At 38.0% G+C, this 26,643-nt stretch overlaps 1 long non-coding RNA gene across 1 annotated transcript in view; it reads left to right on the top strand.

Moving 5' to 3' along the window:
- LOC150106161 (uncharacterized) overlaps positions 1-6,717 on the top strand; it is a 45,025-nt gene extending 38,308 nt beyond the window's left edge. Inside the window, exons 5-6 of the long non-coding RNA XR_016548423.1 lie at positions 4,418-4,492; positions 6,497-6,717. This is a non-coding gene — a long non-coding RNA (uncharacterized LOC150106161). The remainder of the gene's footprint in view (positions 1-4,417; positions 4,493-6,496) is intronic.
- The last annotated feature ends 19,926 nt before the right edge of the window (positions 6,718-26,643 follow it).

The following is a 26,643-nucleotide window of genomic DNA, read 5'->3' as shown; positions in this document are numbered from 1 at the left end:
TTATGTTTATATTTTTTATTTTTTTCAATTACCGGTTCTTGGTTTAATTCTTTCATAATTTCGTCGTATCTTTTGTGATCGAATAGGGTATACTTTGCAGTTTTTCTCATAAACTTCAAATACATTAAGACATTTATATCTTTTTCATTTTCATATGTGATCATACAAACTAGGTAGTTAAATGAATTCAACTCTTCTAACATTTTGTTTTCAATTACTCTTTTAGTACTTATTGGATCCTGTCCTTTAAACGTCATTTTTATTTTTTATTTTATTTATTTTTTCTGTTGATATTATCATTCCATAATCTTTGGCTATCTCATTTATATTAAAAAAACCTTTCTGCAAATTATGCTCAGAATTTGTAATTATTAACTAAGAGAAAGTTTAATCCCTTGATGGAAATTTTTATTCCATTTTATTATTATTTCATTTAAGTGGATATTAAAAAGAGTTGCTGAGAGGGGACATCCTGTCGGACTTCTTGATTTATCTCTCTAGTATAAAATAGTTCATGATTTAATTTTATTTGTATTTGAATATTTTCATATATACTTGTGATAGTTTTAGGATATTAGTTGCTATTTGTCTTTCTATTAATGTGTTATTTTTAATCGCTTCTTTTAACTTTGTCAAATGCTTTGCAGAACTTCACTACTGAACGTTCTTCAGAAATTAAAAATACATCAAAAAATTTGGTCTTCGTTGTTTATGCAGATATCCTTGGCCATCCCCAATAACACTAGAGAACGTCTGCAGTGACTTTCGGGAAGCGTGTGATTTGCTTCTCAAGGTGAATGTGGTTTGAAATTTAGGACCAAAACGTCTGATCATCACTTGATGGCGGCAGCAGTCCAATAGAAACTCGAAGTTCGCGGCACTGCTGATTCTCCTGTTACCACACGGACCACACTTATCATACCATTATCCTTCTGATGTGATTACCTAAAATTATAATCTTAGGTAATCCCATAAGAAGGCAAATTCACGTGGTTCAACCAAATGATTTCTTAATGCATATTATTCGATCTTGTTCTAGATCATCGTTCTGAAATTGAAAATGTTCCATTCGTTTTCAGTATTGAATTCTGTCCAACATCGTCCATTTTATTCTTAGGTTACCACCATTCCGAAAGCAAAGATAAGGAATTCGCAGCAGTTGAGCTGAGAAGAAAAGCTGATTAATTCACTCATAAATTAACCAGAAGAAACTCTGATTAACTTGTGAATGTATTTACTGCCTAAATGTGTAGTTTCGTTTTTGCTGGCTAGGATAGCATGAATGGACATCGTCTTCATTTTTCATCCCAGAGGCTCAGTCAGTTTTGACGATGGAATTCGAATCCAAAGGATAGAAAGACCTGGGTTCGAATCCTGTCTAGCACGTGAAGAACATTTTTCGGTTGTTTTCGACTGAAGGACAGTAAGCCGATCTCATTCCCTGGCGGAAGGATTTTTCCTCCCACTTAACAGGACCATCAGAACACCAGAAATGAACAGACACAACACTCTCCTCATCACGTGATTCTTCAATCCAAGTCAACCAATCACCCCAGAAGCCCTGCGATCGAATTGCATGACTGTTTTGTAGTAGATGATCTTCATTGTCTGGTGCGAGATTCTGACGTAGTTTAATAGAGTCCTCAAATGACTTGTGTATTGATTGACGTGATCTATAGTAAAGAACTCCCGGATTATCTAACCCTTTTCTCATGGCTAATTAGAATAGAATCCAATGTTTCTTTGTTTTATATTTTTGATGTGCGTGTGTGTGTGTGAGTTGTTCTGTGTGCGTTTGCGTGTGTTTTATTAAAAATAAAAAAGTCAGTTTGTCACATTTAACCTTCACTATCAGAGTGTTTGGTCCGAGCATTCCTGTTTTGCGTAAACAAAATCATTTGTTGCAGATGATTCGATCATAGCTCGCGGAGTTAGCCTAGCGGGAATGCGCTTCGCAACCATATTCCTGGGAAAGGAGTGTCCTTATTTCGATTCCTGTCCATGACGCGAGGAGCTTAAGGATCTTCCTCAGCCATAGCCAAGTTAGCCCGTCTTGGGCGCGGACAGCAGGGTTTTTCCTCCATTTTGTCTGTGGGTTTTCATCCCGCAAGCAGACAAACCGGCCTCGTGAACACACACACACACACACACACACACACACACACACACACACACACACACACACACACACACACACACACACACACACACACACACACACACACACACCGAATACAGTCATTGATGTCGCCTTTAGGGGATGCAGCAGACGAGTCGGCTGCTGCATAGTTTTAGTGAGATCGCGTTTCTTGAAGATGCACTTTGCATCATCCTATGGTTCCTCATTTTTTTTACAACTTCAGAACCAAAGATGATTTACAACTCTACCACCGAATTAATTGTCAATGCCAATCATGTCTTTTATCACACTTTTTAAGTTATATTCCTTAAGCCAAAATGACATCTTGATGGAAAATGCATTGAATAGTGCAAAGATGTTCACTGGCTCTGCTGTCTGAATTTAAAAATAAATAAAGCTCATTCTCTGATGCATTTTTATACCCCTAAGGGAATGAGCAGAGCTGCTTTCTCCCTAAGGTTTGAAGGAGATTGGTAGCCACTCTCTCCTTGGAGACCTTCAGTGAGCTCAAGAAATCAAGGCTTTTCCGAAGAGAAAAAGAGAGTAAAACCTCGCCAGATCGTGGCCATAAGCCCTATTACTATCGTTGTCGGTAAGGGGGTTAGATGTACGGTCGATTTTTTTTTTTCAGAGATGCTGGTTTAAATTCCATGTTTTTTGGAGAGAGGAAAAAAAAAATGGCCGTGGTAGACTAACTCGGGAACCGCCCGACGAAATGCTTAGAGAAACTCCCTCTCCTCTGCGACTGGAATCGAAACTGGTTTTTCGGGCAGCGACGTACTACGGAAGTTAATATTGTTTCCGCAGTTTATTGCAGGCACCTTCTGTTGATTGAAAGAAAAATCCAAATAATCACTCGAAGACACACCATCCGTCACGAGCAAAGTTGGCGGAAACTAACTTTGCTAAATCGCCTTCAATATTTCATTTTTTCTTTCTTTCTTTTTATTCGAGATAGATATTCAATGCATATTCACCTTTAGGTTCGGAACTGGTTGTTTCATTTTAGTTTTTTCCTCACCAATTCCCATTCTTAGGTTCAACACTCGTTCATAGATATTTTCTTTCTCCCCCAACCCCAATAATTTGACTGTTCCAGTGTGGAGGGAAAACAGGGAACGATTCCTCTCTGGTTTGATGGAATTCAATGTAATTTGATACTGAAAATCACTAAGAAATTGGGTGGTTTGAGCTTCAGCATTTAAATGAGAAAAGTAGACAATGGCACTAACAGTCAATGCTATAAGAATGTGTTACAAAACGGCTCTACATTCAGCTGTTCTAACAATGAGTGTGGTGCAGTGCAGAAGTGTTGAGACCCCTCGACACTTCTGCGCATGGCAGAAGAAGGCGAATCCATTCCGATAAAAGGGTAATCAATGCGTGTCGTGGGATGAGTGGTTACTGTTATACGTCGGAATACTAGCCTTTCTTTTACGAAAATAGTAGTTTTCAAAGTGGGAACTATTTTGCTCGTACAACAGTTGGAAAAACTCTCACCTTAAAGCATGTGATTTCGCGTGTTGTTGTAACGAATTCGTACATCGCCTTATTCCTTTCTCTCCTTCAACATGAATTGAATATTCTTGGCTCATTGCCAGCCGAGGGTCTCGCATCTGTGGGCGGACAGTATTCTGAAACGCTCTTTTAATGCGATTGGCTACAATTCTCTTCTTGTGATTCTTGTTGTCACTGTATAGCAGTGATTAAGTTTGTTGTTTCCGAGTTAAATATCCATGCTAAAAAAAGAAAGAAATTATCTAAATTCTAATTTAACATCAAAATTCAACCTTTCCGACACTAACGTGCAACATCCTCAGCCTCCGAAAGATTTGGGCTTTTCCGTTCAAGACATTATTTCTTCCCCGAACAGCCCCCAGCACTATCCGAATCCCAATTCAGTCCACTTCGGAGTATAGTTTCTGAGTGGTACACTTGGAATCCTTCCCCAAAATACTATCAAATAAGAGACTCACAGATTGAATAACTCCACTCACTTTTACGTAACAGTTTCCTAATGATCCTGTGTGAGAAATCCTGATGAAGGATTTCAAACAGTAGTTATTGTCCTATGAGTCAGGATCTCGAGTTTCATCCTTTTTTTTTAGTGAAATTTCCATTTTTATTAACGACTTCTATCTTTAGGGGGCTTAGAGATCCTTTGAATAGTTGAAAATCTTGAGGATCCTATGAAATCAGGAATAATTCCAGATCGAAAAATATTCTGAATGCCGAACTCATCTCATCGCAAATGATTCTTTCTTTTTTTCTTTTCAGTGCCGAAGATGTATCGCCGTTTTCTTCATAATGGAGAGAAACGTCGTGGAATATTCCTACAAACCCACGTACGAGGTAAGGTAGTTTTAGTTGCACGTGCTTCCCATACGAAATCGCGACACACTTTCAAGTAGCCTTTCAAGGCTAACGAGCGAATTCCTCTCTTATATGATCTGCGCAGAGTTTTTAAGAGTAAGACGCTGAGGTTTCTGCACTACGTCACATTAGAGAATCTTGATATTCCCTGTTTTTTGTTCGGTTGTTGTTGTGGTGCGCCATTCATTTTGATAAGCTTGATCAAAGGACAGCGCAAGTTATTTTTTCCACTAATTTAGCTTGTGTTTTATCTCTTTGATCATAAATATGAGCATCCTTTCTCAACAGCGAAAGTAAACTATGTTTGCCTCAGATAATTGTAGGTCACGATAAATAACTAAATCTACCAAAATTATAATAAAAATCCCTTTTTTATTGTCCGAAAATTTTCATTTTTGGCCATCGACGAAGATTTTTCAACAATCTCTCAAGCAAGTATATTACAATATCATTCTTGTAATATACTTTCTTTTTTAATAAAGATTAAAAAAATACAAATGTTCAAATGAAACTGTTTATCCTAAACAATTATAAAATAATGTTGAAAGTTTATTTTTCACTTGGTTAGACTATAATAAATTTAGTTTAATCCTTTATCCATGTGTAAGTAAACAAAGTTTGCGCCTGAAAATATCTTCAGGACTGAGGCAAGGTGATAATCCCTTGGCAACTCGCAGCAAAGGTGGACCAAGCTCTCATCTCTCCTTGTCTTAGTATCGCCCATAATGCAAAGCACATCTCCTTGCGGACATGTATACTGCTATGCATTAAGGGAGGGGCCACTACCCGGATCGGTTTCGACCTTTATTGAGGTCTCGTCAAACAAGGAGAGATGAGAGCTTGGTCCACCTTTGCTGCGAGTTGCCAAGAGATTATCACCTTGCCTCAGTCCTGAAGATATTTTCAGGCGCAAACTTTGTTTGCCTACACTTCAATAATGGGTTAAACTATATTTATTATGAAATTATAAAATTTTCTGATTCTTCATAACCGCTTTAATGAGATGGATGCTTTCCACCAGGTAGGACAGAAAATCGAATATCAGTAAGCGAATATCGTGTCTGGCATCCGGTCGATTTTTAAACTTCGTCTAAAACAAGATTCCCATGGAGAGGAGGTGGTTGCAAATGGGATTAAGGCCAAAAGTGCGTTGTTTGCCAAAACTGGGTATTCAGCCATTTGGATGAAAACCAGAATTCATCAAGATTTTGACTGCCTTAGCAAAGATGTGCTCCGTAGTTCGATGAAATCATCCTTCTTCTTATCAGCGTAATCCATCAAATCTAAACAGATTTGATTTGTAGGTTAGGTTAGGTAAATTTATTACACTCGAAATTTACAATTTATTGTTAATGTATGCGTGGGTATTGTGCTCGTATGACAAACAAACAATGTGCATGCGCGCACACATACACAAGAAAATAACAAAAAGAAAGAAAGAAAGGGAAAATATTATGGATTAAATGGATAATTAGATTCTTGTTTTCATACAATTGAAAAAAAAAATTTATAATAACCTCTGTGGATCAAAAATGAAGAGACGTGTGCACTTTTACATTGGGGAAAACAATAAAAAAATAAAGCTAAAACGCTTTCCCCACCGATGAGAAACACATCACGATTATGGTGGTAAGCAGCTATTTAAAAAAGCAGCTGCGTTATGCTGAATGCTGAAACAACTGATTTTTACCTATCTGAGAGAGAGAGAGAGAGAGAAATCATCAATAGTCGAGCTGTCCTCTTTCGGACAACATCTGGAATTTTCAAGCAGTTTTGGTTCACTGCGAGAAAGTATTCTAAAGGTCAGCGAAATTGAACTTTACCGTTTACCACACTTGGTAAATTAAACTTTACCACACCCACCCACATACACTTGTCGTATGTATTTCAGCAGTCCCTTCTTTTCAGAGTTTTAAATTATATTCCACAATTAAATATATCGTATTATTGTTATCTTCTAATAGATTTTGCGTTTCTTTCCAGCCAATCGAACTGCTGAGTTACATCCGAAGGTTCATTGGAATCTGGATGGGAGCGTCCCTCATTGCAGTCTACGACTTCATAGAAACTCTCCTTTTGATAGTAATCGTCTCGTGCAAACACTTTCGATGGTTGCAGGCGATGAAAGTAAATCTTGATCCACCTAAGAAAGAAATCTCAAGACAAATATTAAAGTACGAAACGTCACAGAAGTGACCCTTCATCCTTCCATCACAAGATTCACTGGGTGACCAATTTGTGATTTGCTTGAACTTGGCTTTTAAGTGAAATATTTTCAGTCGCCATTTTGGTTCGACCGAAATCCAAAAAAAAAAAAAAAAAACACTTCTTGATACGTTTATAAAATGATATTCGAAAAATAAATAATTACCTTGAAAATACGAAAAACGCCAGATCATTATTTACTTAATTATGTTTAATAATTAATGCTAATGATTACTACATAATCCTTAACAGTAAGTATTAAAACTAATATTCGTAACGAAGCAGCCTCTCAGCTGTAGCCAACCTATCGCAAACTATTTTGTAGAAAGGCTTTTAATTCCAGGGAATCAATTGTTGATTTTCAGTTGTTCCGATAGTTAACCTTTCATTTTCCGTACGATTTTTTGGACTAGCTTTGTTGAATATTACTTTGGGAGCCTGCAATGTTTGAAAATGAAATACCCTATTTAAATGAATAACTTAGATAACTGCACCTCGTAATATTATATTCATTAAGCACAGTATAAATTCTTAATTGAAAATAAATATTTATATACATCGTTGCTTGTTATTGAGTTCGATTTTACATAAAACTATTTTTTTACATTTTTAATTGTAAAATACCACACTATGTAATAGATACACTATATACTTATTTCCCATTTCTCTTGGATAGCATTGACAGAGCTCTTTGAAAATCAGAGCAGACAAAACTTGGATGTGTGATTTGAATCTGAAAAAAAAAATCTACGGTTAGGTTGACAATGATAATGGCTTACAAAATGAATGTAGACAGCGTGCCTATACCTATATGGTATATATATATATATATATATATATATATATATATATATATATATATATATATATATATACCATATAGGTATAGGCACGCTGTCTACATTCATTATATATATATATATATATATATATATATATATATATATATATATATATATATATATGAGTGTAAGTGCAGCGTAATCCAACAAGTTTCTGGAAGATATTTTGTACCCGAATATTTGAAAGGGATAGTGTGGGAGAAGCGCTTCACTGACATTAACAAGATTTCTTCACAAGTTTCCGGACTTATGAAACAATATCGGAACGTTGGCAGTCATAATAAATCAGAATGAAGGTTATAAAGAAGATTTGTAAAGGAATTGTGTTAAATACGTGGTTGTTTTAACACAGTGTGCAGTTAGGCTCACTTTCCAAACAATATTAGAAAAGGTAGACATTTCGTACAAATGTAGTTCAGAATTACGATGACTGACTGGTGACCCACAGGCATTTAGTTCGGTTAATGATTTTTAAATTAACCGAAGAAAATGATCAGAACTGGTAATTTAAATCATCAGTTCTTTCAGTTGCAGCGCACCGATACAGAATAAAAAAATAAAAGATGAAAGAAAGTAGATTATGAAAGGAACCTTAAAATTTTCTTACAGACATCGCATTCCCACTGAGAAAGGATGGATGAGCTTTAAAATCTTTGTCATTTTACTGCCGTGCATCACGGATTGTCTTAAGTTCAGGCCATCCACATACCAACTCTAAAGCCATCGGTTACCATGGAAGAGCTGCCTGCACGTGACCACTCGTAGCACGCGGATGGTACGAGTGGTGTTGTGCAACGCACAGCTAAACTAGTCAATGAACTCTTGGAAACGTGCGGCACGGAGTGATGAATCACGGTACACACACTGAAGTGTTTTGCACTGCGGCTATAACCAACGTTGTGTGGTCTGTTAAGAGGGGTGGGACGGAGGGTTGTTCTGGGACGGAGCTGTTTCGACTATGACTCCGTTTCGCAATGATATCTTAAAATTTAACACCTATTATATACAAATATATGTCACAGTCATATACGACGTATATTATAATACATATAACTGAGTTAGCCTGACTTTGGGTTTTGGATTGGTTTCCCTATGGGTGTCCGGGTTTTCCCTCGCAAACATAACGACTTGGAACTTTCCTTAGTAAGTCACGTGCATATTCAGATATAAATAATTTTTAAACATGGATCTCCGTAATTAGCGGAGTTCCTGCATTTGCCACACTAGATGGATTTATGTCTATAGTGGAACTGCCGGTAATCGAAATCATAATTGTTCAGTAATTTTTCGATGTTTATTGCACACTGTGATCACAATGAAATTATCCCTGTTTAAGGTCTTGAGGAGTGTCAACCAGTGATCCAAATCTGCGACTCTTTGCCAAAATACATTTTGCAGATGCGATATTTGAGGAATACGTTCTAAAATTCACCAACAGAGGCGCTGCAAGGTGTACGGAATGTGGATATAGTAAATTTTCTTTGCGTGTAAGAAGGAGAAAAGCAACATAAGCATAAATAAATAACTATATATATATATATATATAACTAAAATAAATAAATAAATAACATAAATGACACATTTTTATTCACTTCCATTATGCGTTCACAGGCTGTACTGTTCAATGTGCTGCCTTTCCTGGTATGTCACAAACTACGTCCTTTGCACCGTGTGTTCGACGACTGAACGCAGCTGGTCGGGACTAATGTTGCGCACGTACTGCGTTATGCTGTCTTTTAACGCAAATAAGCTATCAGGATGATCCCGATATACCCTGTCTTTGAGAAATCCCGAGAGTCAGAATCGCAAGGGGTCAGATCAGGTGAACAAGGCGGTCATGCAATTAGAAACGCACGGCTGATCACTCTGGCTTCCGTCAAATGTTCTCGAAAAACCTCCTGTTGGAATCAATCGATGTGTGGAGGGGGGGACGCCCATCCAACACGAAAATGGTTGGATCCGTGCACAGGCGCTGCTGTAGCTGTGGCACAACGAAACTGTTTATTATATCGCGATACCTCTCTGCAATGACTGAGAAATCACCAGAACCGACTGGCGAATATCCTCAAAGAAGGATGGTCCGATGTAAACCCGTACCAGACACTCACTTTGGATGAATGCCAAGGAATTTGTTGGATGGCATGTGGATTTTGGCAGCCCATACCGGCAATTCTGGGTATTAACAACTCCTTCGGGTGAAAGTGAACCGCATCTCTCCACAAAATCTTCCACGGTCACACAGCATCCAACTCCACTCGAGCACGAAAATTGAAGGCGAATGTCAGTCGACTTTCCAAGTCATGCAGGTGCAACTCCTGTGGCAGGGCTATCTCGAATGGGTAGAAAGGCAGAATCTTCCGTAGAATTGCCCAGACAATTGTGTAATGCACATCCGCGTGTCTTGGTGCAGTACGTGCACTGCAGGAACGAACGCTGTCATTCATGGCATGCTCAACAGCGGCATTCGCAACTTCATTCACTTTTGAATCTGATTGGTTGGCGACCTCCGCCAGGTCTAACTGCCAACGGTTCCGTCTCTTCAAAACGACTAAGCATTCGTCGCAGAGCCCATGGAGATTGTGGACCTCGTCGAGATTTGTTCAGGCGACGAAATTCAAAGAGTACAGCAACAGCGTTGCAGTTGTTTACGTAGTATAGCTTCACGTGCAAAGCCCGTTGGGGCAAGGGTAGTGCCATCGCTGTGGACTGTATTAACAACCAGATTGAAGGGAAAATCCCGCGTGCATCTTCTTAAACCCTCCCGGCACCTGCCGATTTCTGCGATATGCAAATTCCATGCATTTTGTGTTTTATCAACGCCCCTGGTGGTGAATTTTGGAACTACCTTTCCCCCTTATATTTCGCTTCCGCATGATGCCCAAAGTATTCCTGCAACGTTTCGCAGCATTTGGATCACTGGGTGGCGCTCCACTAGGCCTTAAACAGGGATACCTCAATTTTGATCAGTCTGTAAATGCTTAGAAATTATGGTTTAATTTAAACTCTAATAAATTGCTCTTTATTGACGCTTGGCCCCAAACCATGATAAAATATCTTCCTCTAAGGGTATCGTTCCACGTATACCATACATTTATGCTCACCACTTTCAAGTTAGCCTTATTTGTTGTATTGGTACTTAAATGGATAACTTCATCCATTTTTATATAAATATGCTTCGTGAAATACGATCCCACGGATGGTTGCATACTGTGGGTAGGTTAAAAGAGTTTCCTGTAATTAACATATCTTATTTATTTTTTCAAAATATCCCAAACTAAGCCCGAACACGCACAACGTGCACAATAATGGGCGCAGGTATCGATTTAAAAAATCATAATTCTACACAGGTTATCACCATCGGTCCCATTTATTCGATATTCGAAGTGGTCCGAAAAAGGTCAGTGGTTGTTCTTTAGAGCAGAGTTTGGGATATTTTGAAAACATAGATGAAGTATGTTAATTACAGGAAACTCTCTTAACCCACCCACAGTATGCAACCATCCGTGGAGTCGTATTTCAGAACCTCCTGGAGGCATTTCAGATTTATTAGAACTGTGCCACAACCCTTGAACACATTTTGAAGAAATCCAGAGGACCCACGTTGTCCACAATCTCCGAATGGTCAACGCACCTCCACTTCAGAAATTGCCTTCCTTCCACCCCCTGTGATGCTATGCAATCCAGGAAAAGCGTGCAGCTCATACACGTTGCCTGCAGCATCCCAGTCAGCTGCCCTTACAGATCCTCTCCTCCGTACCAAGCAGGAATAAGAACTATAGGAGACCTTCTAACACTTTATATATATATAAGTGATATAATTGAAACTCCGTCTGCAGTACTGAATGTATATAATAAAAATTAGCAACTTGGCCCAAACTTATGATACGGAAAGAAAAAGTTTTTTTTCTTTACTTAAATCAAGTAAACTTAAATGTTTTTTTTTATAAAACAAGAAGCTAAAAATTATTACACAACGAAAATAATATTAATATTTTATATATACTTCAAAATGCATTTGAAATTCTCTTTAATTTAATGCACCATATTATTTTTACATTCTCTTTGTTTAAATGATTAGGAGATTGAAATACCTTAAGGTTTATGGGAATGATATTGAATGATATCGGTTTGAGAATCGACCGTGAGATGCGGTGATTAATAACCTGGAGAGTAATGGATGGCACTGCTGTAGCCAATGAAGTTCTAACTGAGGCTCTGCTATTGCTGTTACCATCCTGCCATGATCAGAGCTTTAATAGCTCAATAACACCTTATCCCTACACTGTCCTCTACAGATAACGGGAAGATGAAAAGCATTCTTGCTTCGCCCCTTTAAGCCAGTCCTTATAAGGACTACCTAAAGGTTTTATAAAAGAAGCTATGCAATGGATAGTTAAAATATGGAGGAAATCTTTGAAGAATGGCAATGGTTTTAATCTGCAATAAATTAATTTAAAATTTGCTCGAAGTTTTTTTCATGAAATACGAGCAGGTGTCTGATTGTGTTCTGCTATTACAGTGAGAGCAAGTTACAGGAAACTTGTTGTTGTGATTGATCTCATTGACAACAGTTTTTGTATTTTGACTTGGGATCATTTTTACCTTATAAAGGTAACTAAATTCAAACAAGACCAGTGGTAGTTCTTAACGTGTGCCTGGAGGATGATAAAAAAACAAAACAAAAAACTTTACGTTGAATTGTTAAAAAATTATTACGTTGAATAATAATTTCCAAGTACTTCTCAGGAGTACGAGAATAGATGATTTTCTACACCTCGTGTCTGGTAACACGCGCTGTCGTACCAGTGAGGGTGCAAATTAAACGTTCCTAGCGACATGAAATCACTTTGATCTACAAAAACAAAAACAAACAAAAAAAATTTAGCAAGCAAGTCTTACGTACTTCACATCATCATGATTGCCAATGATTTAGGCCAGAGTGGCCTGTTCCGGCCTTACAAGTCATCGTTTAAGAGAACGTCCTGGTTTTCGTTTTCCTAATGGTTTGTACTTTAAGGCTTGTTTTGGTAATCTTTCTGTTTTCATTCTTTGAACGTGTTCCATCCATTTATGTTTATATTTTTTAATTTTTTCTATTACTGATTCTCGGTTTAATTCTTTCATAATATCTTCGTTTCTTTCGTGATCAAATAGGGTATACTTTGCAGTTTTTCTCATAAACTTCATTTCTGCTGTTGTTAATCTTTGTTTGTCTTTTTGTTTTATTGTCCAGATTTCGCTTCCATACATTAAGACCGGTAGGGCTAATGTATTGTATACTTTTAGCCTGGTTTGTTTTTGAACTAGGTTTGGTTTAAATATAGAGTTAATTACTCCTGTTATTTTTAAATATTTTGCAATTTTTACGTTTATATCTTTTTAATTTTCATATGTGATCATACATCCTAGGTAGTTAAATGAATTCACCTATTCTAAGATCTTGTTATCTAATACTATTTTAGTTCTTGCTGGATCTTGTCCTTTAAAGGCCATAGTTTTTGATTTTTCCATTGATATTATCATACCATAATCCTTGGCTATCTCAATTAGATTTAAAATAGCTTTCTGTAAGTTATCTTCAGGATTTGTAATTATTATTTGTTCGTCGGCAAAAAAGGAGAGTGTTTAGAAGTAGAAGAAAGAAAGTTAATACCGTCATGGAAATTTTCATTCCATTTTATTATTATTTAATTTAGGTTAAATTTTAGGTTAAATTAAAAAGAGTTGCTCAGAGGTGACATCCCTCTCGGACCCCTTGGTTTATCTCTCTCATATATGATAACTCATAATTTAATCTTATTTGTATTTGATTATTTTCATATATACTAGTGATAGCTTTCAGGATATTAATTGCTATTTGTCTTTCTTTTAATGTGTTAAATAAATCGCTTCTTTTTAACTTTGTCAAATGCGTTTTAGGAACTTCACTACTGAAGTTCTCTGCACTACTGAACGTTCTTCAGAAATTAAAAATACATCAAGAAATTTGGTCTTTATTATTTATGCAGATAATCTTGGCCGCCCCAATAACACTAGAGAAAATCTGCAGTGATTTTCGGGAAGCGTGTGATTTGCTTCTCAAGGTGAATGTGGCTTGAAATTTAGGACCAAAACGTCTGATCATCACTTGATGGTGGCAGCAGTCCAATAGAAACTCGAAGTTCGCTGCACTGCTGATTCTCCTGTTACCACACGGACCGCATTATAATCACATAAGAAAACAAATTCGTGTGGTCCAACCAAATGATTTCTTAATCCACATTATTCGTTCTTGTCCTAGATAATAGTTCTGAAATCAAAAAATGTTCCTTTCGCTTTCAGCGCTGAATTCTGTCCAACGTCGTCCATTTTATTCTTAGGTTACCCCCCTTCGGAACGCAAAGATAAGGGGTTCGTAGCAGTTGGGCTGAGAAGAAACTCTGATTAATTCACCTCCTAAATTAATCAGAAGAAACTCTGATTAATTGCCAAAATATATACTTTTCATATATACACCCTCTGTCGAAAAAGAAACCGAACGTTTCGAAAATATGAGAAACTAGTGGCGCCACCTGTTTTATCTTTTTTGTTGTCGAAAGCGACAACCTTCATTAGTGTTGTGTCAACTGTTTGTGACATTTGTTTCATTAGAAACAGAGTTATAGTGCCAAGAATGACAATGTGTTTTGACGAACGGTCGGTCGTCACGATATTCATGCCGTACGCGACGAATACTCGCTATTAATCGCTTCAAAACGTCGACATAAAACTTACCATTGACCGTTTGGCCAGGTGGAACGAATTCTCTGTGGACGATGCTCTTGGAATCGTAGGAACAAATCATCACTGTTTTTACTTTTGACTTCTCCAGGCGACTTTTTTTCGGATGACCCTCTTCTGGTGGTCTCCACTCAGCACTCTGTTTCGGGCTCATACTCAAAACATCACGTTTCGTCATCAGTAACGATCGTTTCAAGGAAGTTTGAGTCCTTACGAGCGGTTTTAATGAGGTCGTTGCAGTATTCAATTCGATACATTTTCTGGTTGTCAATCAATTTTTGGGGAACAAATCGCGAAATCAATTTAAGAAGACGAAACATTCAGACAAAATGTTGTGCACGGCTGATTTTGGAATCCCCGATTCATCTTCAATCAATCTCACGGACGATTTCGGGTTTTCTTTGAAGAAATCACGAACGTTGTCTATATTAACTTCGCTATGTCCAGTTTTAGGACGGCCCGGCTTTTCGTCGTCCTCAAGCGTCTCACGACCACTTTGAAATCGCTTAAACAAGTCGTAAACTTGAGTACGGGATAAGCATTCATCACCGTATGCTTTTTCAAGCATTTGATGCGTTTCGGTAAAACTTTTACCAAGTTTGACACAAAAGTTAATCGCAGCTCTCTGTTTGAAACTCATTTACCGACCATATTAGTTGTATGGGCGATTTTTTATTCTTTTTTTTTTGACATGTTTTTTGGAGAGAGGAAAAACAAAAATACTTTCCCGTGCCAAAGATAGATTAACTCGGGAAACGGCCGAAGAAAGGCTTAGAAAAAGTTCCTCTATTCTGCTACTGGAATCGAAACTGGTTGTTTTTCGGGCAGCGACGTACTGTGGAGGCTAATATCGTTTCTGCGGTCCAATACAGACCCCTGCTATTGTCTGAAAGAAAAATATAAATTATCACGTGACAGAAATCACACCATCCGTCACGAGCAAAATTGGAGGAAACTAACTTGGCTCAAATTCACTTTTTCTTTCTTTTTTTTTTTAATTCGAGATAGATATTTGATGTATATTCACCGATAGGTTCGGAACTGGTTGTTTTATTTTAGATTTTTCCTCACCCATTCTTAGGTTCAACACTCGTTGATATATTTTCTTTCGCCATCCCCCAATAATCGGACTCTTCCACTGGGGAGGGAAAACAGGGAACATTTCCTCTCTGGTTGATCGATTTCAATGTAATTTGATACCGAAAATCACCATGAAATTTGGTGTTTGAGCTTCGCCATTTAAATGAGAAAAGTAGACGATGTCTACAAAATGCTTTACGCATTAAATTGTACTTGCAGAACGTATTACAAAACGGCTCTACATTCAGCTGTTCTAACAATGAGTTGTAATAATGGTATAGTGCGACCATAGATGCGAGCATCCCCCCCCCACCCCCTTAAGATTTCTGCGCATGGCAGAAGAAGGCGAATCCATTCCTATAACCGGTCATCAATGCGTTTCGTGGGATGAGTGTTGCTCGTACAACAGATAAGTTTCGTCAAAGGACAGCAAAAAAAAAAAAAATCCTTTCCATCGCTTTCTCAACGAAATGTTTACCTCAGATAACTACGTACTTGTAAGCTATAAAAGAATTAGGGATAAATGAATATTTATAATTAGATGCTTTTTGTATTGGAACCAAACAGAATAATCTGACGATCAAAGGCAATTTTTTCATGCAATGTAGAAAGGTGGCGCTTTCTAAGAAGAATAAACAGGCACAGTAGTTCCCCCCTTATCCGCCGTTAGCTATAAAATAATGTTGGATCTAATATTCACATTGCTTGTGTAATTTCATTTCGTTGAAATGAAGCCGTATGGTTGTTTCTTTTAGCAATAGACAATTCGGCTGATCCCCGAGGTAGTTCAACACCAGGGCAACTCGCTGAAAAGGTGGAGAAAGCTACACACTTACTGAGGTTGCTAACATTCCATTCGCATTCTGATAACTTAATCACTAATCTTAACATTTACCCTTAATGCCAAAACACATCTCCTAGAGGAGATGTGTGATGTTTTGTATTAAAGGCAAGGGGCCACTACCCAGACCAGTTTCGACCTTTATTGAGGTCTCATCAGTGGGAGCCAGGCTAGAAATACCAAGATTTAGTAATACAGAGCTTATAAGTATTTTACCAGAGCAAGTTACCATAAGGTGTTTTAACCTTATTAAATAAAAATCTCAGGAGGAGATATAAATGTAGAAACTATTTTTACCTTGGGTATAATAATGTTAAAGATACCAAGCAATTTTCAACCTAAAATTGCTTGGTATCTTTAACATTATTATACCCAAGGTAAAAATAATTTCTACACACACACACATATATATATATATATATATATATATATATATATATATATATATATATATATATATATATATATATATATATAAAGTTTTTTTACCTTGAGTTATAATATACGTTAAAGATACCAAGCGATTTTATATACTTGGGAAATGGATTAAAACCAAGTTTATATTTATATACATATAAAGTAGCTTGATATCTTTAACGTATATTAAATACTACATTTCTCTCTCATCCTGAAATTTTTATTTAATAAGGTCGAAGTACCTTATGGTAACTTGTTTTGGTAAAATATTTATAAGCTCTGTATTACTTAAACATCTGTATTACTTAGCCTGTGTGGCTCAGTGGATGTTTATGTGAAGAGAGACGGCTCTATAGGTGCTGCCATCTCGTGGTCCATAACCCTAACACTTGTATTTAATGTCTGAAATAATGTGGGTTTGCGGGACGAAAAACCCGAGTTTCCAAGAGAAAAAACCCGCATACCCCTTCCAGAGATCGACAAACTCGGGAACCGGTCGAAAAAAGGCTTAGAAAAATTTCCTCTAGCCGCTGACTAGACTCGAAACCAAGTCTTCATGCGGCCAAGCGCCGTGGTTTGCACACGGCGTTTTGCACACATGGCCTAGACTTATGATAAGAATAAAATGTTATTTTTTACTTAAACAATACATGATAATGATGTTTTTTCTATAACTAAGCAGCTAATAATTATTATATAACTAATATAGTATAAATATTACATATATACTTTAAAAAAATAAGTTCGAAATTATTTTTAATTTAATACACCATATTACTTTTATATTCCTTTTATTTAAATAATGAGGAGATTGAGTGTTGTTTGACTTCATTACAAAAGAAGTTGTTAAGTATAAAACCAGCTGAAACAGAAGAATTGGAGATTCTAAGGCATCTAGTTAAATTAAAGGTATCCCTGGGGTGGCAGGAAAATTTCAAGACGCAATAGTGAGAATAGGGGAACCTGAGCTCCTCCTCACTGGGAAATATGTCCCTGGGGTGGCAGGAAAATTTCAAGAAGCAATAGTGAGAATAGGGGAACCTGAGCTCCTCCTCACTGGGAAATATGGTCCAAACGTAGTTAGTGCAAAATGGGGTGACTTATTTGTTGAAGACATCAGCCAAATCACCCCTGAGCAAGTACAGCTAGCCATGGACATAGACGAGGAGGCGGCATCGGCGTTCTTCATAGCTCTCTCCAAATTAGACATGGCCAAGGGAAGTGAGGTGGCTAAAAGAATAATGACTGCCCACAAAAAGCGACAGTCACAATAACCATCCCATGGTTTCCTGTCCACAGCAATAGCTCTCTAGTTCCAACAGGTGGGGGAGGGCCTGAGAACCTGAGCGGCGAAGGCCTACAGCGAGGCGGTGCAGCTTCTTGAGAGCTGCATCACTTAGGCCAGACCCTTCCCCCCCATCTTTTTTGGTTTCCAGTTCTTTCTATATAGTTTTATTTTCTCTGTACTTCATGTTTTTGTTTTTGTTCCATGTTTCATTTTTAGGATTTTTCCTTTTTCTTCTAAAGTGAAAAATCAACGACCGTTTTAGAATCGCCCCTGGGGGACAAACAGCTAAAACAGGTCAACTGAGGCCTCTTTTACCTACCCTACTACTATGCACTCTATCTTTATTTCCTCTCCCACTATCCGCTGACTCTCAGTCTATCTTACTCTACAGGCCGATGATGAAGATTTGTTGAACTCACAAATTATTATTTTGCTTGAATAAACAGCTCTTTCGTTAAATTAATTAATTAAATAAATAAATATGAGCACGTGGTTAACCGTGTTCTGCTATTACAGTGAGCGCAAGTTACAGAAAACCTGTTGCCGTGATTGATCTTCTCATAGCTTGACAACAGTTTTATATTTTGACATTATGAAGATAATCAATTTCCAACAAGAGCAGTGCTAGTTCTTAAATTGTGCCTACAGAATGATTAAAAAATAAAACAAATAAACTTATGTCACCTGCTATGATAATTTGCAAGTATTTCTCAAGAGCAGTAGAATAGAATTCTGATTTTCTGCACCTCGAAAAGAATCATTTACTCGTATAACACACACTATTGTTCCAGTGAGGGGGAAAATTAACCGTTTTTAGTTACATGAAATCAGCTTGATCTAAAAATTGTGGCAAGCAAGACTCGCTTAAGATCGGTTTAATAGTCTGTATTTTCACGCGCTCGAAAAAATAGAGAAGACATCATCCCCTTTTTTCTTTCGAAACATCAGACTAGAAAAGGTCCACTTGTGCTGCTGCTAAACGCGTTGACAGTGAAGAGAAGGACCTTTTAGTCTGGGATAAGGATTACCTTCCAGAATCGACATTGCTTTCAGTTTTTTTTTAAATATAAAATACTTACTAGCAGCATTCCTTCTTCACACGTGTCTCGTCTTTTTATATATAAATGCTCGATGCGTTACATTCAGGACGATAAGATCGAAATCGTGATGTACGCCCAATTCATAATCTTAATCAGTGGAGAGTTTAAGAACTGGACCAAACTATGGAAATCGCTTGGTCCAGTTCATTGTGTGATAGCACAATATTAATAATTGTTTAACAATTTAATATTAGACTTATTATAATATTACTTACCAAGCAAGAATTAATTACACATCATTCACCAACAAAAATTACGTACTTCAAAAAACGTATTAACGACCAATCAGTTTCATTACTTTTTCTCGATCTCTTCAATAAAATCCTCGCAATAGATGTCTTAAAAGTGAGTATTTAATTTTAAATTTTAATAATTTAAGATTTTTAGTAATGTGACGAGATTATTTTAAACACCTTTCATCAGCTCAAATATTGAAATCTTTTATGCAGTGAATGTTTATTGTCATGAGTTTCACTGATTAAAATAACACCTGGTTGATACCTAGATGTGAAGTGTCGGAGTTCCAGTGTTTTTAAGGCTATTTGCGTTCCAAGTAACTAGCTGAAGAGATGCTGGAATGAGTTTGTTCCTATTCATTTATGAGAGCTGTGAGGATGACCTGTGTTTCACGAAGAAGTCTTTTAGTGGAGGTTTCAGTAGGGTTTGATAGGCTGAAATTTCGTAGCATGTTTGCTAGTGAGGCCGTAATAACAACTGTTAGGTTTTTAGTTGCTGTTGGTTGATTTTGTTCTGGAATTGGTCTAATTGTAAGGGTAACATCGGCATAGCTTCTTGTTTGCTTTCGGGTGTCTCAATTATTGGAGGTCTCCGACTGTGGTCGCTGAGTCTCCGGTTTTGATGTCTGCGCCTGTGGTGTTCTTGTACTGAAGGAGGAGGGCTGATTGATTGCCTCCATCCGTCTGTTCTTTTAGTGCTGAGTACATCCTTTGTAGTTCGCAGGATGAGGGCCACTGCAGTTGGCATTGGCCGAGGTAGTCCTCGGCTTTGTGCAGGTATTGGTTGGGTGACTGTCTCCACATTTTAAGCATCTATATTCCGCTCTGCATAGATTCTGGGCATGGCCAAACTTCTGGCACCTGTGGCACTGCCCAGAAGATGATCTTTTACGGAGTGGTTCCGGTGTGACGATGAGACCACATTTTTTTTTTAAGTTGTAAATATTCTTGTATATTTTATGAATTTCAACAAGGACTAATGGCATGGGAGTCTTGTCTGCTTTGTACATTCTACTCACTTTGACTGGAGGCAGATCCTGAGAATTTAGGTCAGCAGCTATTTCTGCTGTGTCAATGTCTTCACAGAAACCACGAAGGACTACTTTTAAGTTTTTTTCAGAGCTGAGCGCAAAGGTATGATACTGGATGCCTCTGTCGTCCAGTTCTTTGGTCAACCTTGTATAGTCTGTCACTGTTGCTGGCTGGATCTTTATGCCTTCATCCATGTTTTTGGCCTTAATGAAGCCAATATGCAAATTGGACATTGTGGATCTTAAAGCTGCCCACTTATACTTCTCTCTAAGGATGATCGGAGGCACCTTTTCTTTGGGAGAAATAGCGGCGTCCGAACCCTGAGAATCCTGTTACATTTCAGTATTGTCATTGTGTGGTTCATCTGTTGTTCTTCGTTTTTTTCGTGCACGCACTCCTACAAAGTCTGAAGGAGTAGAAGGCACCGATTCTAAAGGATCTTCAGCGACAACGTCTGAGACACATCCTCAGACAATCCTACAATAAGGGGCTATCACCTATACAGAAATGTTAGACTACTCTACAGAGGCGGCGGCACTGCCATCTTCATTAAAAATTACATTAAGCACCACTCTGTGAGCAACCCTTCAACCACTAACGTTGAGATCACTGGAGTGGAAGTAGTCACCAGCACCACTGGCAAACTGAAAATCTACTCAGCTTACAACCCTCCCCAAAATCTCTACTTCACTCTGATCTAAATGCCATCTTATGCACCAGAGAGCCCACCATTATTGCCGGGGATCTGAATTTCAAGCATCCTGCGTGGAATTGTACAGCCACAAACAAGAATGGTTGCATCCTTTCTAATTACTTAGGATCAAGCAACGCTATTGTGGCAGGCCCCACCGAACCAACTCATCTCAGTACGTTCGGCACTGCTGACATCCTGGATATAGCTATCCTTCAGGATATTAAACTTCAATTCAGCATCATATCTATGGATGAACTATCATCCGTTCACAATCCAATTCTACTATAGCTGGGAAATCAAGAATACCTAGGTCCTCCTCACTCCTACATTGCATGGAAAAGACTATAAGCAGCACTGAAGGATTATATTGGACCTGTTTCTCACATACGCACAAAAGAAGAAGTAGAAACTGCAGTTACAAATCTCACACAACAAATTAATTCTGCTATAAAGGTAGCTTCCTCCTACAAATCTGCCCGCAAGCCAGATTGTTTGCCTGAAGGCATCATGAACTTGATCAGAGACAAAAACAGAGCTAGGAAAAGATACCGTAACACGTGTGTGCACCACAAGATAAAATAAATCTAAACAAATTAAATGGGGCAGTAAGAGATGCACTCAAAGCCCATAGAGACCAAGTATGGGATGAAAAGTTATCCTCCATTTCACCTACTGATCACTCCATCTGGGGACTACTGAAAAATATCAAAAACAAAGACAGATCCCTTCTCCCAATATTCTCTGACCAGGGCCTTGCTCACACAGATGTAGACAAAGCAGAAGTTATAGCACACAACTTAGAGGAGCAATGCAGGCCTTCGTATGGAACCTTGACTTTGACTACATATATAAGATTCACAGCAAGGTCAGACACTCACTCAAACTTCCTATCTCCAGCACTGACCATATTGCACCAACATCACCTGCTGAGTTATATGACATTATTAAAAAATTAAAGAAAAAAAAAGCTCCTGGGCCAGACGGCATTAATAATCGGGTGATTAAGCTTCTGCCCCGAAAAGCAGTAGTGCACCTGACCAGTATAATAAATGCAATTTTAAGATTTCACTATTTTCCTTCCACCTGGAAACGGGCTGACGTAATTCCTATACATAAGCCAGGCAAAGACCCACACCTACCGCAAAATTATCGTCCAATCAGTCTTACCTCAAATCTGGGTAAGGTTGCAGAGAAGGTCATCCTATCACGACTCCAAACCTCAGTAAATGACATAAACATCCTCCCTAAAGAACAGTTTCGTTTCAGGCAACACCATAGTACTACCCAGCAAATCTACAGAATTGTGGAATACATCACCACCACCAGCTACAACTGGCACCAATGCACAGGCGCTGTTTTCCTAGACTTATCCAAAGCATTTGACAAAATCTGGCATTTTGGACTCCAGCACAAACTTATCTCAGCCGGTACCTCACTAAAAATGGTTCACTTAATCCATTCATATCTTCAGAATAGAACAATGCAAGTAAAAATCAACGGTTCTACATCCTCCTAGCGCCACATCTTCGCTGGAGTGCCGCAGAGATCTCTACTGGCTCCATTGCTGTTATCTATATACATGTCAGACATCCCACACAATCCGATGACTTCCATTTTGGCCCTGTATGCGGACGATACAGCAATACCAACCAGATCTCTCAAACCCCATTTAATTACCAGAAAGCTTCAAGAAAACATTCTAAAGCTGGAGGGTTGGTTCTCTAAGTGGAGATTGGAAGTCAATCCCCAGAAAATCTCAGCCGTTCTTTTCTCAAAAAGGCTAATGTCTCCTGTAGTAAATGTGTTATTATTCAATACTAGAATTCCCTGGCAGACAGAAACAAATTACCTGGATGTGAATTTCGACAAAAAGCTATCTTTCAATCAGCACACTAAGTCTGCGTGCACAAAGGCATCTAAAGCCATAGCTCAGATCTATCCGCTAATTAATAGAAATAGCAAGCTCAGCAACAGAATCAAATTGCAGCTATACCAGCTGACGATTCGTACTATAATCACCTATGTCTCTCCGGCCTGGAGCCACACCTCTAATGCTAACATCATCAAAATACAGCTAGTGCAGAACAAGTGCTTGAGAATGATTCTGAACGCCCCGTGGTAAGTTAGAAACAATCAACTCCACAGAGACACAAATATTCCCTATATTTTCTCTTTTCTGCAATCCTTAGCATCCAAGTTTTTCCTAAAGACGTCCACACATCCCAACGATTTGGTTCAACAAGCTACAGCATACGATCCAACGGACATATTCAAATATAGAAGACCAAAAGCTATATTGGCCTCCTCTAGCGATGATAATTTCCATACCCTTTCAGGGCGAGCAATCTGCTCATAAATTTTACCCTCACTGTAACCACAACAGATAGCGATGAATATGAAAAGCATCTTGCTTCACCCCTAAAGTCATACATGTCAATTGCCAATTGTCATGACGGGGTATATGAAAATCTTTTCGATAGTTCCACAATAGTAAAATGTTCAAGTCGGTTTTAGGACTCGACTCTGCGAAAGCACTCATCAGCCAGCTGCTCGGGGACTAAATGGGTTGTATTCGTAATCTTAACAGTCAGATCAACCAAAATATATACGGTTAACGTAATGACGCGGCTCCATTAGCAAGTTCGGTGAACTTCGACCAGAGCCCAAGAACGCAGTCCTCCTCTACCGATCCACCTGTCTGTGAAAATGTAATTCAGAAACTGCTGCACACAAAAACACAATGTCAGGGCGTCCTGTAGATGGCTAAGAATCAGATTTTCACTTTACGACAAATAGTCGAGAAAGCATGGGAATATAACAAAGATCTGTATTTAAGTTTTGTCCATCTGGAAAAGGCATATGACAAGGTGCCCAGAGAGAAGCTATTCAATACGCTTCAGTTATATGGTGTCAATGGGGCATTATATCAAGCAATACGTAGTCTTATTTGAGTTGTGAGTCAGCAGTTAGAATTGAAGGAAGTACAGGAAGATGCTTTAATGTTAAATCTGATGTGAGACAAGGATGTACATTATCCCCTCTGTTATTCATTATCCACATGGATCACATTATGAAGGAAAGTGGTATTAAACATGATATCAAAATTCGAGGTGGTAATGTCAGCTTTTTACTCCAACAGTTTTACATTTTGTTTGATTGTTTTTGTATCATAAACATGTGACATCCGCGAACATGACAGATTTGGCTAATTGCTTTTTTTTGTTGTTGTTCTATTATTAGAGTTATATTTGTAACAAGTTCATTTAATTCTCCACCCAGTTCTGGATTTCCTGAGTCATGACCTTTACACTAACAATCCGTTCTGTCTTTCTTTAGTTGAGACGTGAAAGCAATTCAGATAACCCAAGAGGGTGAGTCGCCTCTCGCTGGGGAAGTCCTGGAGTGTGCGGTTGCTTCTTATAGCCTACCGACTTGTGTAGTTCGTTAACTCTTTTTTTTTAACTTCTAAAATTTTGTGTTAAATTTAACACCGGATTTTTTATGTATTTTTTACCTCCAACTTGATTTATAACATTTTTTATTGAATTTTCTTTACCGATTATGTTTTATTTTAGCTGGAAAATTCAGAGAATCGTCTAAAAATAGCACTTCGATTGAACACAGCTCTTTTTTTTTCTTTCTTTGCCAAAATCCTCCTCTTCTTTTCCCCTTTTGAATGAAAAGTGACTTGAAGAAAATAATTCTTAAAATAACTTGTTTATAACCGATTTTACTATGAAGGCAACTTTTCTCAGCACAAAGGGAAAACGGAAACTGAAAATAAATGAAATCAAACCGAATATTTGCATTTTTAGAACGGAAATCAAATAATCAGTTAAAAGTATCAGCCATGTGAAAATCAATTGTTATCGAGTCAGTTGTTAAATCCACACACGGCACTAAAGCACTATATGTTGATTAACCAACCACTGGTGTATGGGCTCAACATAAAAAAAAGAAAAAATCAGCGAAATAGTTGTTGAGTAACACTGTAGTTTCGAGCACTACAAGCAGATGCACAATATACTAACCGATCTTAAAATGTGCACGATTTTCATTAGAATTTAAAAAAAATCTCCTCCAAACGTAAAGTGGATTTCTACATCCACGTTCAGGAGATGTCTCCCATCCCTGTTATAGATATGTCCGAACTATAATTCAATCGAATCTTCTTTCCTTCTTCTTAGAAAAATTGGTATTAAAACTCTCAGTGAGCACGTTGGACTTTTAATCTCATAGTGGCTTGAGCAGAGGGTTATGTAATCGTGGCCATAAGCCCTCTCACTATTATTCTCGGTTATGGTGTTAGTTGTACGATCGATTTTTTATTTTTTTTTTTTTGAGAGATGAAAGTTTAAAGCCCATGTTTTTTGGAGAGAAGAAAAATAGAAATGAAAAAATCTTTTCCGTACCAGAGATAGATTAACTCTCGAGAACCGGCCGAATAAAAGCTTAGAAAAAATTCCTCTACTCTGCTACTGGAATCGAATCTGGTTGTTTCCCGGGCAGCGGCGTACTGTGGAAGCTAATATCGTTTCTGCGGTTCAATGCAGGCACCTGCTGATGACTGAAAGAAAAATCCAAATAACCACTCGAGGGCGAAGACACATCCGTCATGGCGGAAACTAACTTTGTTAAATCGCCTTCAAATATTTCACTTTTTCTTTCTTTCTTTTTTTGTTTTTTTTATTTTTAGAGTTTTAAAACTTCAACTGTTTTTTTTTTTTTTTTTTCTCTCGCTGACTTCCATTCTTAGATTCAACACTCCTTGATGATATATTTTCTTTCGTCATCTACCAATAATTGGAAGGGTTCACTTGGAAGGGGAAAATGGGGTTTCCCCTTCTAATTCCTTTCCGATTCCTCTCTGGTTTGATGGGATCCAATGCAATTTGATACTGAAAATCACTATTAAATTTGGGGGGTTGAGCTTCACCATTTAAATGAGAAAAGTAGACAATGGCATTAAGTTATATCTACAGGCAGCCGATGCTACACACATTAAATTGTACTTGAAGAACGTATTACAAGAAGGCTCTACATTCAACTGTTCTAACAATTAGTACGGTGCAGTGCGACCACAGATGCAAGATCGCTCGACATTTCTGTGCATGGCAGAAGAAGGCGAATCAAATCCGATAAAAGGGTAATCAATGCGTTTCGTGGGATGAGTGTTTATTGTTAAACGCCGGGAAATTGACTTTTCGTTTATGAAAATTCAAGTTTTCCAATTCGGAACTATTTTGCTCGTACAATAGTTGGAATCTTTTACGTATAAAGCACGTGATTTAGAGCCTGTGTAGCTCAGTGGATGTGGCGTTTGCACTCCACGGCGCTTGACCGCACGAAGGAAGACTTGCTTTCGAATCTAGTCGGCGATGAGAGGAAATTTTTGAAAGCCTTTTTTCGACCGGTTCCGAGAGGTAGTCGATCTCTGGCATGGGTGAGAAGGTTTTTTTCCTCCGGAAACTTGGGTTTTTCGTCCCGTAAACTCAAGAAAATCGATCGTACAACCAACACTATTTTTAGTCATTAAAAATATTGTGTTAGGGTCAGGGACCACGAGAGAACGACACTTGTTGAGACGCCACTTCATTGTGTGACGTTTAATTAGTGATAGCCTTGGGCCATCTATC

The sequence above is a fragment of the Typopeltis vanoorti genome, chromosome 6 (genome assembly GCF_054136105.1).
Source record: "Typopeltis vanoorti isolate ZY-2024b chromosome 6, IOZ_Tvanoo_1.0, whole genome shotgun sequence".
Taxonomy (NCBI): Eukaryota; Metazoa; Arthropoda; class Arachnida; order Uropygi; family Thelyphonidae; genus Typopeltis; species Typopeltis vanoorti.
Note: the sequence above shows the minus strand (reverse complement) of the source record. Positions and strands in the feature narration are given on the sequence as shown.